Genomic DNA, 13,042 nt, shown 5'->3' with positions numbered 1-13,042 from the left:
GTTAATATATAACAATATAGGCCTATTTAATAATACTATTTAAAAATATGTAATATACCATAATGTATGTAATTTTATATTCAGTAATACTGAACTAGAAATCTGTTGTAACTCATTCCGTGAATGTGTGTGTGTGTGTGTGTGTGTGTGTGTGTGTGTGTGTGAACATACATTTACATTTGTATGGGAACATGAATGTTCAATATGTGTACACAATAGTTAATAATATTTTATATTTATTTATACATAACCATGGTCAATCCGTATATTGCAGTATATTGAAGAATATAAGCACTAGTTTCCCATATATGGAAATGTATTATGTATTAATATATCGCATTATATTTTGCTGTATATTCCCATATATTTTTGTTCTGTAAGGGCAGGGACACTGGTGGACTTTGTCTAGTTGTTTCTCTCAATATATGCTTTTATTTCTGACCTCTATAATCTAATAAAGAGTTTAATTTAGATGGTTTTATTTCAGATGCAAGTGTGACGATGTTATTTCAGATCCTCCTTTGAGCAGCTGCAGTTTCAGTTCAGCCACTGTGACTCTGACTGACGGAGGTTTTTGTACGACTCTTTATCACTGTGTGAACACACGATCACCACCCCCACAATAACTAATAGAACCTGTTCTGCAATGGAAACTCTGACAGTAATAATGTCCAGCATCTTCAGTCTGGACTCCACTGATGGTCAGAGTGAAATCACTGTTAGATCCACTGCCACTGAATCTAGATGGAGTTCCTGACTGGAGGCGGTTTGTGTAATAAATCAGGAGTTTAGGAGCTTCTCCAGGTTTCTGTAAGTACCAGGCTAAATAATTTCCACCGAAAACATCTCTGTTGGTTTTACATTTGATATTGACAGTTCCTCCTGGTTGTTCTGCTGTTATTGAGGGACTCTGAGTGACGGTGATCTGTCCTCTACACTCTGAAACACAACAAGAAGAAAATACACTCAAAACTTTGACAATATACTTGAAGAAATGAATTAATATCAAACTTGTGCTCCACAAACCTTGAGCAAACGCTGTGAGAGTCCAGATGAAGATGATGATGAAGGACATGTTGATGAAGATTGTTGTGTGTGTCAGTGATGAAGTGTTAAACTCACAGCACTATAAACACTCTCACACACTGAAGATCTGATCAATATGCAAACACACTCCACATCATTTACCTGAAGACAGACACTCATTAACAGACACAAAACACAATCACTGAAGTGAGAACTGAGTAAAAATTTGTTTTTTTATTATAATATTTGATCTTCTACAATAGCCAAGATGTTAAAAATTATAGAATTCAATTTAGTTCTGAATAAATCTAAGACCAACTTCAGTATATGAACCTGAATATCTGCTGTGAGAATATTTTTACTGTAGTTGGAGTGAAACGTCGCTGTTAATCCCCAAATTTTACACCAAATCCATGTGTGTTCCTGCAGTTTATGAACAGACATGAGGATCATCACACACTTTGTTTAATGTGTCCTTCACCCAAACTTCCTCCTGTTCCTCGACGAGGTGTGAACTGTGTCTATAACTCTAGTCAAACTCCTGTTGTAAGTTGATTCTCCACATTGAGGATGATTTGTCTCGGTCTGAGGAGGAAAATGCCTCAAGAGGCTCGTGTGATTCTGTAGATCGGCCCGTGATGCTGAACGTCCTCAAGACACTCGACATCATGTATTTTTCTAATGTCAGGTTTATGCATCTTTTACTCTTTATCGCTGAGCATTTGATGTTTTGTATTGATTATCTTTTAATTGATTATGTAATTGGCATGACACATTTACCTGACTAATAATTAATTGTTACATTTGGATTTATTCTGATTTACTCTGAAATGATTAACTCTGGTAGATTACATTAAGTCCATAACACCACAACTCTACACTCAGGTTAGTAACGGACTGACATCAGCCGAGGAGGAGCAGAGGAGCACGCCGACTGAAGTTTCAGAGATCCGACTAACACATCATAGTCAATATATAGACTAATCTAAACAGTGAGCATTATTCTAACTAAGTGTACGTGTGAAACCACGGCATAATTATACAAAGTTACCATTAGAAGTAGTTAAGTTGGTCAGCTTAGTTCTATGGTAATGGTCGTGGCCTCTGGTTAGATATAATCTTACGTTAATTAAGTGTGTTCAGATCTATGGGGACTAAATAACTGATTAAACTGATCAAGCACAGATTTAAGATGCTGGTGATTCAGTTTAGAAAGAAGAATATATAAAATAATAAATGCAGAAAAAAAAAAAAAAAATGTGGTGAAGGATTGAAAAATATCCACTGAAGTGAAAATCAAAAGTGACTGAATTTCTATATGAAGGATGTAATAGGAAACAGGGACAAATATGAATTCTGAAAAATTACAATCAAAAAGGTGAAAAACTGATAATAAGCTTCATAATAAGATCATACTGAGTCGTTTCTTCAACGTTCAGTCACCGTTCTTCACAGTGTGTGTGTGTGTGTGTGTGTGTGTGTGTGTGTGTGTGAAAGTGTTTGAGCAGCTGCAGTTTCAGTTCAGTCACTGTGACTCTGACTGACGGAGGTTTTTGTACGACTCTTTATCACTGTGTGAACACATAGTCACTGATGTAGTGTAAACTCATACAGTAATAATGTCCAGCATCTTCAGTCTGGACTCCACTGATGGTCAGAGTGAAATCACTGTTAGATCCACTGCCACTGAATCTAGATGGAGTTCCTGACTGACGGTCGCTTGCTGAATGAATCAGGAGTTTAGGAGCTTCTCCAGGTTTCTGTAAGTACCAGGATAGACACTGTTTGCTGCTGCTACACCAGTTGACTGGATCACTGCTGGTTTTACAGGTTACAGCGACTGATTGTCCAGTTTGAGAGAGCCGCTCTGAGGGAGTTTGAGTCACTGTCTCCTGCCCAACAGATTCTGACAAGAGAGAAAGATTAGAAATCACACACACTTTTACAACCTTATATCTTCACAACACACATAAAGATAACGAGTGAATAACGTTTGTAATCTTGACTGACACAAACCTCGACATAACACTGCCAGCGTCCAGATCAATATGGTGATGAAAGTCATTTTTGTAGGTTGAAGGTTCAGTTCTAGTGAAAAACAGTTGTTGATCATGTTTGATGTTTGACAGAGTTATAAACACATGCAGAGCACTGAAGCGTGTGTCGCTCATGTAAAACACACTCTATGCAAACGCTTCAGGAGTCACAGATTTAAGTTTAATGTGCTTTCATAGCCTGGATGCCAGCTGAACTTAGTCCCGCCCACGACATTTGAGGTCGGGAAGTTTGGTCTGGGGTACGTTCAAGTAGTGATGGGGACGAGACCGCCCGTGCTGAGTCCGAGTCAAGACCGAGTCTTTGAGGAAGCAAGTCCGAGTCGAGACCGAGTCCTTTAAGAGTCGAGACCAAGACCATAAAAACATGTCAGTTTTCATATTCATGATTTAATATCACCCCAGTTAAAGGTGCTCTAAGTGATGTTTAAGAAACTGAGAGTTTCTGTTCTGATATTATCAGTCCTGACTCTGAGCGTGAGCTCGTGAGGCTCCGCCCCCTTTGCGTGGAACCACACCTCATTATCATTTAAAGGAGACACACTAAAACAGCGCATTTTTCTGAGCCCCAAAAAACGACAATTTAAACATGCTGTAAAAAATGATCTGTTGGGTATTTTGAGATAAAACTTCACATAGCCTACACACTCTGGGGACATCAGAGACTTATTTTACATCTTGTGAAAAGAGTCATAATAGGTGCCCTTTAAGTTGTTGAATAATTTCAGACAGTGAATATTTATTTCTGTTATATTATTTATTTCAGAAACTACCTTAAGTACATTATTATGTGTATATGGTCACTTTTGTGCAATAAACGGCTTGATGTCTGATTCGAGTCTGATGACTCTGACTCCCTGACTAGAGTTCTGCAACGGTCAATAATATAATCCACCAGTTTTCAGTGGGGCAATCCCCAACAATACTAATAAGCCATATAAATCATAATAATAAGCCTTTAATTTCCTATATCGCCACCTTCCTAAAATAATCGGCCAAGTCATTTTTTGACAAAAAGGATAAGTTATTTTGCATAAGTTATCTCCTCATGATGCTGGCCACCTCTGGTAAAATCGCCCTCATCCTCAGTTGAACAGATCATGCTATTCTACCCCTGTAGTGTAATGGCCGATGTCAAGAGTGTGACTTAGGCCGTTTTATTTTGCCTAAGTCAAAAGACAATTTTACAAGCTTTTCAAGATGGCAGCTGCATCAAGAAGAACGAAAATCTACTCAACCTCTGAAGTTATTTTTCAGTTTTTTGGGTTTTCTGAGAAACCTGAAGAAATGTCTTGGCCAATTATTTTAGGATGGTGACAATATATAATACATCGGCTAATCAGAGCTCAAGCGCACACATACAGCTTGTCACAGCGCACCGGCAAACTACAGAGAACCGCCGGTAACGATCTGTCCATCACAGACTGAGTGACTTCACCACAAGTTTATTTTTCCTGCGACTAACTGATGAATAAACTTTTTAGTTGACTAAGCCTCTTCTAGTCGACTAAAGAGTAGTTGAATATGAAGGAGCAGCTCTACACTCAATTCAGTCTCTTGTCTCGTATAACGATGAAACTTGCAGAAAGAGTCTCTGTAAAATCCAGCACTAAAGCTGCAGGTTAAACACATCTGTGTGTGATGATGGAGGATCTGCTTCTGTCACGAGACTCGACTCCAGCTCTGAGTATCGCTCCACTTATTCACTGAATTACAGTTTACAATTACTAACAAGCGTTTACCAATACTTACAGTACTTTTTCTAAACTCTTAACACAGCAACACACCTACATCACACAATTAGCCAACTAGTTAATGTTCTGCCCAAAACCACATTTTTTTCATTAAATACCAAATCTACATTTAAAAATGCAAAAGAAAACATTTTCTACATGTTTTTATGCGTAATAGTTATTTTAAGTGTTTCTGGTATTAGAGGATAATCAAACTCTTAAAAACGATGAACATCTGATCCATTGAGAAACACAATCACTCCTGATGATGAAATATGAGTTTAACTCGCTCAGTTTCACTGTTGATGAGGTTTGTATAATAAATCAGGAGTTCAGGAGTTTCTCCAGGTTTCTGTAAGTTCCTGCTGAAATAGTTTATCCTGTTCCAGTTGCTCATCATTTTAACGGGTTTGTTCATATTCATCAGTTTACACTGAGGTTTATCAGGTCATGTTATCGTCAGCTGCCAGTTTATACCTTCTCATAGTTTTGTGAATACATGTTCAATAAAAAATCAGTTAAAAACACAAAAAATTAAAATTATTCTCTTAATCTTTCTTATCAGAGGCGTCTGATTGGTGCAGAGGAGGGAGAGGCGTGTCTAAACTGAACTGTTGATCAAGGTTATAATTAAAACTGCAAGCTAATATAAAACTATTACTGTCTGCAGAATACAGTGCATAGTAAACAAATTACATGTTAGGATGGTCAGATGAAATAATCATGACTATTATGAAAATTAAAGTCTATTATTAATAAAATGGAACTAGGCAAACTGAAATCACTCAGATCTCAAATGTGTCACTGATCTATAAGAGCACAAAATCTCTTTCTGAACTCTATAATTATTAAGAGTGTCAGATTAATTTAGATGGTTTTATTTCAGATGCAAGTGTGACGATGTTATTTCAGATCCTCCTTTGAGCAGCTGCAGTTTCAGTTCAGTCACTGTGACTCTGACTGACGGAGGTTTTTGTACGACTCTTTATCACTGTGTGAATGTATAATCACCCTCACATTTATTAGCAGAATTTGTTCTGCAATAGTAACTCTGACAGTAATAATGTCCAGCATCTTCAGTCTGGACTCCACTGATGGTCAGAGTGAAATCACTGTTAGATCCACTGCCACTGAATCTAGATGGAGTTCCTGACTGGAGGGTGTTTGCTTTATAAATCAGGAGTTTAGGAGCTTCTCCAGGTTTCTGTAAGTACCAGGATAAACCTTCATTCCCACTATTCCATCTCCTCACATCTCTGCTGGTTTTACATTTGATATTCACAGTTCCTCCTGGTTGTTCTGCTGTTATTGAGGGACTCTGAGTGACGGTGATCTGTCCTCTACACTCTGAAACACAACAAGAAGAAAATACACTCAAAACTTTGACAATATACTTGAAGAAATGAATTAATATCAAACTTGTGCTCCACAAACCTTGAGCAAACGCTGTGAGAGTCCAGATGAAGATGATGATGAAGGTCATGTTGATGAAGATTGTTGTGTGTGTCAGTGATGAAGTGTTAAACTCACAGCACTATAAACACTCTCACACACTGAAGATCTGATCAATATGCAAACACACTCCACATCATTTCCCTGAAGACAGTCACTCATTAACACACAAAACACAATCACTGAAGTGAGAACAGAGTAATTAATGTTTTCATATTTGATCTTCTACAAAAGCCAAAATGGTAAAAATGACAGAATTCAATTCAGTTCTGATTACATCTAAGACCAACTTTAGTATATAAACCTGAATATCTGCTGAGAATATTTTTACTGTGAGGAGCAGAGGAGCACGCCGACTGAAGTTTCAGAGATCCGACTAACACATCGGCAAAGTCAATGTATACTCAGAACTGTAGAGGCTAATAATGGGTTTAGCGTTTAGTGGCCATTTCCATAACACCAAAAAGGAGGACACTTTGCGGCATTTAGTGAGGCAAGAATAATTGCATAGGACTATGGTGTACTGTACTTGCAACTACAATACAATGTTGTCCATTATATCGATGGTATCATGATACACTGATTCTGGAATAGTCTATTCGTTGCCAGAGAATTTGATCTACGATATATCGTAATGTAGACCTATGTGTAACAGAAGTGGCAAAAAAGTGTTTGTTCACAGTATTTGTATTTATTCAAGTTTTTATTGTTTCAAAAACTGACCACTGAGATGAACCTGTCTTGCAAAGTGCGCAGTGCCTGAAAACATAAAATTTCTGGACTTCTGGAAATAACAGAAATACATAAACAAATAATGAATGCAAAAATAAATAAATATACATTTCAGTTCTTAAAGAAGTTCCCCCTCTGCAGCAGCTCAGGCGACACCAGCTCCTCTATAGGGACATCATGGCCAAATTCGTGCTCTTTTGTCCATTCCGAATTAAATGAGGTCTGACGTTTCGGCATGTTAACGTTATGATATGACGTAGCCAGCACGTGGACTCCATGACGTGGAGGCTTGTTAATGTTCTTAACCAATGATATATCAGATATTTTTCTGACAGCGCTTTCAGCCAATCGTTTGTTTGGCCAGAGATCTTACGCTGCTGCGTCCCAATAAAGATTCTAGAGCTGGGGTTTTTAGGCCGATTCAGCGCAACTCCAAAAAGGAGGACAAATGAGTGTCAGGCTTGAGGCTGCGCCGGACAGGGGGCTTAAAATCCAGACGTATGGCCACTAACAGAGTGTTGTTAGACCAGTCTAAACAGCGTGAGCATTATTCTAACTAAGTGTACGTGTGAAACCACGGCATAATTATACAAAGTTCCCATTAGAAGTACCCTTACGAAAAAGAAGTTTATTCATGTGTGCTATTAGGCTAGTATGCTTCTTTTAAACTAAAAATAAGAAAGTATACTTTCAGTCTACTTTTTATGTACTTCTCAGAAATATACTTTATGTAATTCTCAGAAATATACTTCAAAATCCACTTAAGTATACTTGACTTATACTGACAGAAAAGTCTAAGTATATTTGGCCTATACTTGTTGATCGAGATATACTTAAAAGTATAATTAAGTATTCTAAGATTTCTTGGCTTGTACGTGTGTTTATTATTATGATTGAGTAGCTTATTAAATTTTTTTTTTAAACATAATATTACACACTGTCTTATAAACTAACATGTTCAGGTTTATATAGTAACAAGCTTTCGGGTGGAATAGTTTATAGAGTAAATAAAATAAGCATGGAAAATAAGTTTATTCAAGTGTTCTATTAGTATACTTCTTTTCAACTAAAATTAAGAAAGTATACTTTCAGTCTACATTTGATGTACTTCTCAAAAATATACTTTATGTACTTCTCAGAAATATACTTAATTACACTTAAGTGTACTTGACTTATACTGAAAGAAAAGTCCAAGTATATTTGGCCTGTACTTGTACTCAATCTTTTGTTCGAGATATACTTAAAAGTTTAATTATTCAAAGTATACTTGGCTTGTAGTTGTGTTAACTCTTTTGATCGAGTAGCCTATTAAATATACTTTTTTACATAGTTTTTCATATACAGTCTTATGAAACTTTGTTTGAAAATATTGATTAAAATAATGATATAAAACAGATATGTTTCTAATTCTGCATATCTGAATTTTTGGGTAGGTTAGGAATTTACTATAATTCTACTTTACTCTTTCCCACCATTGACTGAATTTTCCAGCTATCCGTGTTTTCACTGTTATACGGTAGGGGGCGCTATGACACATCTTTTAGTACAGAATCTCCGGATCAAAACACAAGAGAAGAAGAAGCTGAAACAAGTAATAGAAGATTGCTCACTCAAATGTAAAATAATGTAATCATCAAACGGCTTGTAAATCAAAACTACTTAATGTTTCCAAATGAAATGAAGCGTAGGCTAACCCATGAAGAGAAAACGACTGAAGCTGTGGGGGTGTTGCACTCTAAGATCTATTATTAATAAAAGGCGGCAACTATAGAGCAAACTGAAATCACTCAAATCTCAAATGTGTCACTGATCTATAAGAGCACAAAATCTCTTTCTGAACTCTATAATTATTAAGAGTGTCAGATTAATTTAGATGGTTTTATTTCAGATGCAAGTGTGACGATGTTATTTCAGATCCTCCTTTGAGCAGCTGCAGTTTCAGTTCAGTCACTGTGACTCTGACTGACGGAGGTTTTTGTACGACTCTTTATCACTGTGTGAACCACCGAATGCTCTCAGGCCAGTATAAACTCTGACAGTAATAATGTCCAGCATCTTCAGTCTGGACTCCACTGATGGTCAGAGTGAAATCTCTGTTAGATCCACTGCCACTGAATCTAGATGGAGTTCCTGACTGGAGGGTGTTTGCATAATAAATCAGGAGTTTAGGAGCTTCTCCAGGTTTCTGTAAGTACCAGGATAAATAATTTCCACTGAACACATCTCTGCTGGTTTTACATTTGATATTCACAGTTCCTCCTGGTTGTTCTGCTGTTATTGAGGGACTCTGAGTGACGGTGATCTGTCCTCTACACTCTGAAACACAACAAGAAGAAAATACACTCAAAACTTTGACAGTATACTTGAAGAAATGAATTAATATCAAACTTGTGCTCCACAAACCTTGAGCAAACGCTGTGAGAGTCCAGATGAAGATGATGATGAAGGTCATGTTGATGAAGATTGTTGTGTGTGTCAGTGATGAAGTGTTAAACTCACAGCACTATAAACACTCTCACACACTGAAGATCTGATCAATATGCAAACACACTCCACATCATTTCCCTGAAGACAGAAGAAACACTGTTTTGTCTTTTAGTGTCTTTGCTAATAAACTTCTGTGGATCATTTTCAGAAACAGAAACTCATGATTTACTTCATGTTATTTTGGGTCGATCTTCTCGCTCTAAACACTGTTTTAATGATCAGTTTCATTCAGACTTTGATGCTGAGAGAATTTAATACCTGAGCTGCAGATTTATATCATCCATGATACTGTATAACAGGTCAAAGGTCATCCAATAGAGAATGACCATCTACATCTGGCTGAAGATTTCATTATAAAGCAGGTCAATATAGAATTAGCAGAGTTTATATCACATGTGTTTGTAAATGTGATGAATGTATTTCGGGACTGATTATGAAACAGGATTTCAGCCTTCATTCAATATCAAGTATTTATTTTTAAGATTAATTCTTTGGACTATTTTTTAGATGAAGATTTTGTGGCTCTTTTTTGATCAATCATGGATGATGTTGAGAAGATCTGCAGTTGAGTTTCATATCAGTGTGTGTGTGTGTGTGTGTGTGTGTGTGTCTCTTTCTCTGCTGGAGTGTGTGTTCATTTGAGTGTGACGGAGGTTTTTGTACGACTCTTTCACTAGAATGAAACACTGTGGTGGACTTTCGGTGGAGGAACTAAACTGACGATCAGTAAGTCTCTTCGATTCTCTAAAAAATTTTTATTTTATTTGTTTTGTTTTGTTTTTAGGTTATTTTAGCAAGCATTTGGCAACAAGAGTAAAAAAATAACAAAAAGAGTTTAAAAAAATGAACTGCAATATTTCATGGCGAATTTGATTGTTTCACAATTTCTTTAAATTTGTCTGTTATTTTACAGAAAACACTTTTATTCACTGAGATTTCATCACGTTTATCTTTTTTTTTTATTTCAAAGCATATTTCATATTATTTTAAAATTGTGTTTTTACATGAGTAATTTCATATATTATAATTGCTAACATTCAATGTTTTTTAATATGTTGATTAAAATATTATTGTAATATTATATTGAATATAGTTTGTGTAATATTGTTATATTTTCTGTCATATTCAGTTGTTTTTTTTAAGTACATAATTGTGTCCATAATTGTTGGTAAATAACTGCTAATATTTTTGAAATACATGACACAAAAGTTTGATTATATGGATACAATTATGCTAATTTTTATTTTGAAAGATTTGAAAAATTCATCATTTGAAATGAAATTTGCTGATAATTATGATTGTGAGAGTCTTAAGAATTTTTCAAAATACAATTAATAATGAAATGATTATTCAGAAAATATCAAATTACTGTGAGATTCGCTGTATATCATGTCTGCTTTCCAGAACTGATATTTAGAATAACATGATACATTTTTTAGTGCTAGTGAATATTGATTTAACTGAGAATATTTTTAAACTGAATTCAGGATATTTGTGGTTTATGAATGAAAGCAGTTGTGGAATTTCTGTAAAGAAAAAAATTATTGTGATTTCTACAACATGACCATGTCTGACATCTAACTGTGTGTGTGTGTGTGTGTGTGTGTGTCCAGCGGGTCCCTCCGTGTCTCCCTCCGTGTCTCTGCTGTCTCCCTCTTCTCTGCTGATCTCTGGAGACCCCCCCGCTCTGCTCTGCCTGCTCAGCTCTTACTCTCCACAGGGGGCGACGGTGAGCTGGACGCTGGACGGGTCAGAGGTCACCGAGGGGGTTCAGACCAGCGCAGAGAGCGAGCGGGACGGTCTCTACAGTCGCAGCAGCGTCCTGAGCCTCAGCAAAGCACGCTGGGAAGCCGCAGAGCGCTTCGTCTGCAGAGGAACACATGCCGGAGCTGCTCACGAGGCCTCGTTCCTCAAGAGCTCCGAGTGCTGATGTTTCTCCAGTGAAGACCAGCGTATCTGAGCGTCACGTGATTTACAGCTCAATACTGAAGCAGTCTGTCAATGTGCTGCCATTGCTGTTCATTCAATAAAGCTTCATCTGAACGCAAGCGCACATTTGTGTTGGACTGCATCATTGATCAGTGTGTCGTTCCTTCAAAGTCCTGCACTAAAGTTTCAGCGGCTTTTGATTGATTGGAATTAGGGGTGGAACAATAATTACAGTGGATAGTGACAATATGTATCGTATTATTCTCCCAAAATGAAAATTACTGTGTTAAAAAATTCAAGTTTACAGGGTTTCCGTGTCACTACTACATTAAACTACTGTATATAATGTTAAATATAATGTATAATAATGCAATGGGGAAATATTTGTGGGTCCTGATAATGCCAAATGTCTGATGTTACCAGTAAAAAGTGGCCGATATTATTTTAGATATATCTAGTCAGAGACATCAAGCATGTTCGTCTGAAATAATTCTGTATTTTCAGCTTCAGAATCATGAATATTGTTATTCTGGTGTCTCTATTGTCCTGCATTGGGTTATCAGCACCAAGTCCAAGCCTATTCATTTACACACACAATGTTAAACCAAATTCACCATTTTGATGGAGTATGGCAATAATATGGTATTGTGAGTTCAGGATGGTGACATAAGGGTCTCGTTACACCCCTAATTGTAATAGTTGAGAACAGCTGCATTCAGCAGTAAATGTGAAATGAAGCTCTTGGGGTTTGAACATGGTCACTGGAGACGAGCTGCTCTATTCTGAGACCATCACAATCACTAAACCTGACAATGCAAATGAGATTTACACCTCAAACTCACAGTTTCACTCTTTTACTGGTTCAACGCTCTGAACTGGAGCAGTTTCACTTCTGCTGATGGAGGGATGAGACCGTTATGAAGTTTGAGTGGTAGTTTATATGACTTGTATGACTTATATACTGTAACGTAATGAGACTCTTCACTGGTAGATCACGTGTGACTGGACTAGAGGAGTAAATGTAGATGTTGATCTGATTCAATTCACGATTCATAGGTTTTTGATTATTTTCAAGAAAGATTTCTTTCTAATTCACTTTGATATATTTTGATATTGAAATTCACAAACTAATTCACAGAATGCAGATAAGTTTTCAATTTAAAAATAGCAATTGAAGGTGCAAGACAATTGGGTCCATAGACGGGGGGAGGCAACAGCAAAGGCTCTATCTCCCTTAGATGTTAGACAGGATAGCGAGGGTTAGATAAAAGAGCCCCGTCTGAAGATCTTAAAGATCTAGTGGATGACAGAGGAGCAAGAAGATAAGATATAATGGAGCTTGATCATAAAGAGCTTTAAAAACAAACAACAGAATTATAAACTGAACTCTAAAATGGATCGGGAGCCGATGAAGCGAAGCTAAAACTGGGGTGACATGATCGTATTTCTTCATCCCGGTCAGCAGCCTTAGAGGCATTTTGCACCATCTGGAGGCGTGAAAGAGATGAGGAAGACCCAAGTACAATGAATTACAGTAGTCCAAGCGTGCAGTAATAAAAGCATGAATAACCTTCTCCAAGTCTTGGAATGACAAAACTGATTTAAGTTTGGAAATTAACCGCAATTGAT

At 36.9% G+C, this 13,042-nt stretch overlaps 1 long non-coding RNA gene and 2 gene segments (V, D, J or C); 1 reads left to right on the top strand and 2 right to left on the bottom strand.

The window, feature by feature from the left end:
* Nucleotides 1-5,582: 5,582 nt before the first annotated feature.
* On the bottom strand, nucleotides 5,583-6,318 carry LOC311284470 (Ig kappa chain V region 4135-like). The segment is given in 2 exons: nucleotides 6,248-6,318; nucleotides 5,583-6,160 (listed from the first exon to the last, which is right to left on the bottom strand).
* A 1,695-nt stretch (nucleotides 6,319-8,013) lies between these two features.
* On the bottom strand, nucleotides 8,014-9,471 carry LOC311284479 (Ig kappa chain V region 4135-like). The segment is given in 2 exons: nucleotides 9,401-9,471; nucleotides 8,014-9,313 (listed from the first exon to the last, which is right to left on the bottom strand).
* On the top strand, nucleotides 8,974-11,537 carry LOC311284492. Its single transcript, XR_014626235.1, has 2 exons — nucleotides 8,974-10,210; nucleotides 11,098-11,537. It is a non-coding gene; the product is annotated as an uncharacterized lncRNA (long non-coding RNA).
* Nucleotides 11,538-13,042: the final 1,505 nt, after the last annotated feature.

The sequence above is a fragment of the Rutilus rutilus genome, assembly GCF_951802725.1.
Source record: "Rutilus rutilus genome assembly, chromosome: 24".
Classification (NCBI taxonomy): domain Eukaryota; kingdom Metazoa; phylum Chordata; class Actinopteri; order Cypriniformes; family Leuciscidae; genus Rutilus; species Rutilus rutilus.
Note: the sequence above shows the minus strand (reverse complement) of the source record. Positions and strands in the feature narration are given on the sequence as shown.